The sequence below is a fragment of the Aegilops tauschii genome, chromosome 2 (assembly GCF_002575655.3).
Source record: "Aegilops tauschii subsp. strangulata cultivar AL8/78 chromosome 2, Aet v6.0, whole genome shotgun sequence".
NCBI lineage: Eukaryota > Viridiplantae > Streptophyta > Magnoliopsida > Poales > Poaceae > Aegilops > Aegilops tauschii.
Window position 1 is genome coordinate 40951379 of NC_053036.3, and position 6448 is coordinate 40957826.

The window sequence follows — 6448 nt, forward strand, 5'->3', positions numbered from 1 at the left end:
TAGATCTAACAAGTATATTACAATGAAGGTTCACAACAACAATATATTACAACTAGACAACCATAACAAATTGACCATGAGGTCAAAGTCCACACAGGTACATATCCAACAAGATTCACAACAACATGCATGCATATCCAACAAGGTTCACAAACAAAAGCATGAGTTCCAAGTTCACACCAAGCATGAACCTCAAAGATGCAATGAGCTCCACCCTAGCATGTATGCCCACCGTCAATGGCATCCACGATGCAAACCTATAAGTCCATTACCAAACGCACGAGTTTTCAAAGTTAGGTTTCAAATGATCGATAAGGCACAAGAGTCAACAAGCATCAACATATAAGGTTCAAACTGAAGCTAAGAAGTATGAACAATATAAGCATCAACACTTGTGGGCTCTACTATCAACAATGCACAAGTTGTAAGTTGGGAAGCACAAAGACAAGACTCAAGCATCAACAATGCACAAACATAGACAACTACCTCGAGTGATTATTGTTGCAAGGAGGTCGAAGCGCCATGAGCCGTAGTGGGAGTCACTGGGCTTGCTTGGGTAGGTATGGATCCAGGTACCACGAAGTTATTTGAGTCTTGTCCCGACTGAGAACACTTAAAGCATGAGAAGGTAAGATGGTAAGATTCATGATCTTTAAGCATGATGGTAAGATGCATGATTAGAAAGTTGGAAGACTTACAAAGCTAAAAGTAGGAAGAGGCGGAAGAGGAGAGGAAGATCTGGCAAAGTAGAACCCTGCATATTAGCTCTCAACCGAGCGAACGTCTCCTGCAGGGCTGACTGTTGTTTGACCATGAATTCCTGTTGTTGCAAGAGGGCTTGTTGCATTTTCATGGCTTGGTCCTGTTGAAGTTTTGCATTGGCCTGAGCCTCCTGCCGCAACCTGGTTTCTTCCTGCCGCAACTTGTTTTGTTCCTCTAGGCGTGCCTACAATATGCCATCACAACAAGTTCACCATCATTGCAATGCAAAGAAGAAATCACAAGGAATATCAATAAAGCAAAATATACCTCGAATTGATGCAGCATGTCCAGCCCAGGCTGTGGGCGACGCTCTATAGTAGGACCTGAGCTCGAGGTGGTAGCACGGAGGTGGGCGAGTTTTGGAATGTCCTTCTTACGGATGGCACCATCACCAACATATAACCGGCCACCCTTCTTTCCTTCTCCCGGCATGAGGGAAACCATGACGTCAATGTCCTGTGAGGCCGGATCAGAGTCGGGCCCATTGCACTCCTTGAACTTCCCACTGTATGCTTTAATCCTCGAACTAGCGCCAGGGTTGACCCATCCCCCTTCAGGTTTCTTTGACGTGCGGGAAAGACATAATCCCATGAAGTTATTGAGAGGTTGTTCTCCCTCGCCTCTCTCCCTATTCTGCAATAGAAGCAATAATATCCATAAGGGCACAAGTTCAGAAGTTCATAAGCCGAATGATATTATTACCTTCTTCTGCACGTAAGGGTGGAGGTTGAGGTTGCCTTGAAGGTGTACCGGACCACCCATCAAGGCACGCCGCTCCGAACACGCTCTATGTGTGACCCTCCACTCCGGGTTTATGTTGAAAAGTCATAGTCCATGTTTAAAAATTCATATGCATAAGTATAGCAATCCAGAAGTCCATGTTTAAAAGTTCATATGCAAAAGTAGAGCAATTCAGAAGTCCATGTTTAAAAATTCATATGCAAAAGTAGAGCAATTGAGAAGTCCATGTTTAAAAGTTCATATGGTATCATAAAAAAAATCATATGCATAAGTTAAAACTCATAGGGAAGAACTTCTTGTGAGAAGCACATGTTCCTAGTACAGAGTTGTCTTACATCTAGAAGTACATTGAATAGTTAAGACTCGGCAAAGTTTACATTCAAGAGTACAAGTTCATAGTACATAGTTGGTTTACATCAAAAAGTACATCATCACTATCACGCACGTCGTCCTCATTGTTCATAGTACATAGAGTTGTTACAAGTTTCAAAGTCATAGTCCTCGTCGTTTGGATCATTAGTTGGCCCAAGAGTTTCATCATTGCTGTCACACATGTCATCCCACCATTCCGGAGTATAGTCTGGAGGTGGACCATCTGGCTCATCTTCTTCACCTAGACGGACTCGTTCAAGTAAATTCAGGTCCATGGGATCTTCAATGATTTCATCATTGTCTGGCTCATCGCCTGCTTCCATGCCCTCATCTTCATCTTCCTCATCGTCTTCCTCCATGTCATCCTCGTCAGTGGGCAAGTGAATACTAAATTCACCTGTGAGCCCATCTTCCTGATAGAACTCACCCTCATATGTGTTGGGGTTTATGCATTGGAAATCTTCATCGGTTGGAAGATTTTAAATAAGTAGTAAAGATAAATGCAAATTTTCATTTTAAATCAATTTCACATAAATGTCGTGGGTCGCAAAAATATAAGCCACACTTCTTTCACTGGGCACATGGCTTATATACCTCCTAAGCCGAGTGCTATAACAGGGCTCTCGGCTTGTATACCATATACGCCGAGTACTATAGCAGGGCACACGGCTTATATACCGTGTAAGCCGAGTGCTATCGCAGGGCACACGGCTTATAGGCTGCTCCGAGATGGCGCCGTCAGTCCGCTTTGTTGCAGACACGTGGCAGTTGTATTTGCCGAGTGCGGGCTATAAGCCGGGTGCCTTTTTTCCGTAGATACCGTGTGTTTCATATAAGTCGAGAGCCTTTTTTCAACACTCGGCTTATATATGGCCATAAGCCGAGTACTTAGGATTTGCCGGGTGTTTTTATACCCGGACTCGGCTTAGAGGAACATAAGCCGAGTACCCGAAAAATAGCTCTAGGCTTATATGCTAGCACACGGGAAATCGGGATTTTCCTGTAGTGGTAACTGCCCTCACCCCGTAAACACCCGTAGGTTTAGCAAAGCCCTAGCTACTTACATATACATATATCCGGCTGAAGTTATCCTCTGCGTGACTAGGTAGACAACTGTGCATTCTACCTCCCCAGACGTTCGTTTGCGGTGCTATGTTGGTTACACCCATTTGACCGACTTGAAGCCGTCTTGTGCGCTTCAATTGTTTCTACACCCATTAATTAGGTTGGGTCCATAATCTCCCATTAGTTATGCACACTTGCTTACAACCTTAGCTGAGAATGAAAATTTTGCTTTAGTACTATGATAAGTAACAAACAACAAAGAAAACATCATGAAGATGGTAGATTTATAAAGAACTTCAATGTAGTAATGAAAATATATAGACAAAGGCAAAGAAATCTATGTTGACGAGCAATAGGAAACATCAATCTAAAATATTCCATAGGTTTGTACTATTATTCAAAGAGATGCTTCCCAAGATTAGCATCTAAGCAACATGTTGTATGGGGGGAGTCGGAGTCAAACTGGACATGGATGATTACCTAAGGGGAGTTCAGTTGAACACCACCAGTGCATTGGCCATGCACGCTCCATATCTCAACGTGAGTGGGGCATGCTGCACCAGCTTGCGTCGACATGGCGGTGGTGGCCAGGAGAGCATTGCCGCTACTAGATTGAGGCTGTGGGGCTGGGCCACGCGCTGGCTGGTCGGGTTGGCCGCGAACACGACGATAATGTGCAGCATTGCGGCAGGGCAGGCGTTGTTGGTGTTGCTTCACCTTGGGGAAGACAGGGGCGAAGGCAGCAGAGAATTGGAGGGTTGTGGAGGGATGGAGGCAACGAAGTCACATCTTGCAAGGAAGAGAAAATTGTGTGTGAGAAGGGTGGAAGAAGAAGAGGTGGGTTGCCTTCATGGGGGAAGCAAAGGAAGTTAGGGGGATGTGTTATGCGGTGACGACACAAATCACAAACTGTTTTTCCTAATCATGCGACAGGTGGTCCAATGGGGACGACAAGAGGAAACTCCCCTATCCAACCCCTGCGTGTCGCTCGATCTGACGTGGACAACCTGAGAAGCCGCCCCTTTGCTCGCCGTTAATGGGTTTAATCACTACATTCAAAATTAAATAGTGATAGGAGAAAGCTTATGTTTAGTGGACAGGACTTGCAATCAATTTTGCATTGCAGTGGCGTCACACATTTCAGAAACAAAATTGTTGTTGTTGGTCAGCAGGGCACTATAAAATGATATTTAGTTTTTTCTCTCTCTTCCCCTTTTTCATTGCGATGGAAACGAAATGCATGTGCGGAGATTGGACAAAATTTCAAAAACTCAAATCACCATCCGAACCATCCTGCACCTTAAGATGCTTCGGATTCTGCATCGCAAAAAAAAAGAACGAAAGAAATGTTTCGAATTTTGAATCGCGGCCTGCGGACAGAGAGAATCGTCTTTGTTTTGGGCTAGGAATAAAAAAAGTACTCCACCAGCTATATGTTAATAGATTAGCCTGTTAGGTTAAGCCAGGGCTCACATGAGCAAATGATTAGCCAATGTACGCACTAAGCACTGCAGTACGGTATAATTTATCATTTGATTTTCAAGAAAAACATGGTGGTTGAGTAAACTGAACTGCAACTGTATGCTGGGCCTTCAGAGCTAGTAACTGTAGCCCCGCTAAATGTAAATGCCTCCCACAGCTTCGCTGATTTTCGACAGCTTCAGCGATGCGTTTGCGTGAAGAACTTTAGTACGTACTACCCGGTCACAGAAATGCTCTGTTCGTCTTGCCCTGATGTAAGTGGAGATTCAGATAAAATTTTCGAAAACTGAAGCCACCACCCAAAGCACCATGTGCCTTCAAACCTTTCAAATTTTGCATCGCACAGGAAAAGAAAAAGGTTCCAAATTTTGAATCGCGCCTTCTTCAGATAGACAGAGAATCATTTTGTAGAAAAGATAGATAGAGAATCGTGTGGGCTCAGATTTTTTTTTGAGGCAATTGTATTGGGCTCAGATAGAGAACCTGCTGTATACGCTGGGCCAGATAGATGGGCCTTCACCGGCCGGCAGCGTGGGAAAGAAAAGCCTGCTAGATGCTGAACCGACGTGAGAGAAACCTGGCGACTGAAAACGTTGAGAACGTTATTAGTCCCACCTCGGCGAGGCAGGAGGGGCGGGGTGCAGAGCTCGGCTATAAGAGGGGCCAGGGCGCGGACGTTGAGAGGCATCTTTGCGCTTGGGGCAATGACGCAGCTAGTGAGGTAATACCGAGGCGCGTCAATTGCTGGTTGAAAACTATTTCCAAACCCCCTCTTTGGCTCTCCGGAGCCACTGAGAATTTCTGAAAGGGCTCCCTCTCCTTCGGGCGAGGGTAAGGCCCTACAATACTTGAATTCAAACTTTTTGGTTACGATTTTTTTGTATTTAAAACTCTGGTTGTTCATCTGCTGTTTCTTCATCAGGGAGTCTTCTGCAACGCCGGCAATCCTGGCCTGTTTCAGCCAATGGATGCTCCTTTAGGTTCTTGTTACTGAACTCATACAGCTTTACAATTGAAGTTCATAGTTGTAAGCTGTCTGTCAGCATTCAGTTTGATGTTTCAGAGAGATGCTTACTGGCCACTGCCTTTTGGGTTCTTGTTCCTGATTTCATTCAGCCAAATTAGCTTTCATTCAAATCTGGAGGAGAATGTTGGTCAAAGTGTGTCTGCTTGAAGTCCATCCGCCAACCGTCTCCCATGTACACTTTTACCTGAATCAAAAGCAGCACTTCATTTCTCTCCTGAATTTTGAGTGGCACAAACAAAACTGAAGATCTCTGACGGCCAGGCCGACGGCAGAAAGGAGTAGATTTAGAAATGCTTGTTACATGAAAGCACCATAAGAAAGGAACATGACGGCAACATGAGTGTGTGTGTTGGCACAATGCTTCACGCAGCACAAGTTACAGGTTAGAAATTCAAATAGAGATACTTCACACACAACGTAAGATGAAAACAGAAATACTTGACAAAAGATAACTTGTAAAGTATAGTCAAGACACAAATAGTTAGGCATCTTACATATCTGCCAAATACTTGGACAAGCAAGAAACTAGCAAAACATAAATATATACATACAACTGGCTTAAGGCTATACTAAGGCACACACCGACTAAGGCCTTTTTCAGGAAACATGTAAACACCGTCGACCACATTGATATGATGTGACAAACTCAATGAGAACTTCAGCAGCCCTTCATTCACCTATAGAGAAAACCAAATTGCCAATCTGTTAGTAACCAGATACATATAGGCAAAACTACCACCAGAAGTGATCTTGAATATTCAGATTTAAATAAATGAAGCCTGGTTAGAGAAAACAACTTCGGGGAAAAAAGGTGTTGATCATTTGACATTTGCTTTTACATTATTATTACTCACTTGATATTTGATTTGCTATGTCCCAAGGTTGAAGGCAACTACATCATATAATGACACAAAAAAGGCCATAAGCTTGTCTATATTGACCGATAACATACACGTAACAGTACAACTATAAGTTCATCTATCTAGGAAAGGGACAATC

General features: G+C 43.8%; 1 non-coding gene across 1 annotated transcript; it reads left to right on the forward strand.

Moving 5' to 3' along the window:
* Positions 1-5108: 5108 nt before the first annotated feature.
* Positions 5109-5261, forward strand: LOC120975028 (U4 spliceosomal RNA). The gene has a single exon (XR_005770877.1). It is a non-coding gene; the product is annotated as a U4 spliceosomal RNA (small nuclear RNA).
* The last annotated feature ends 1187 nt before the right edge of the window (positions 5262-6448 follow it).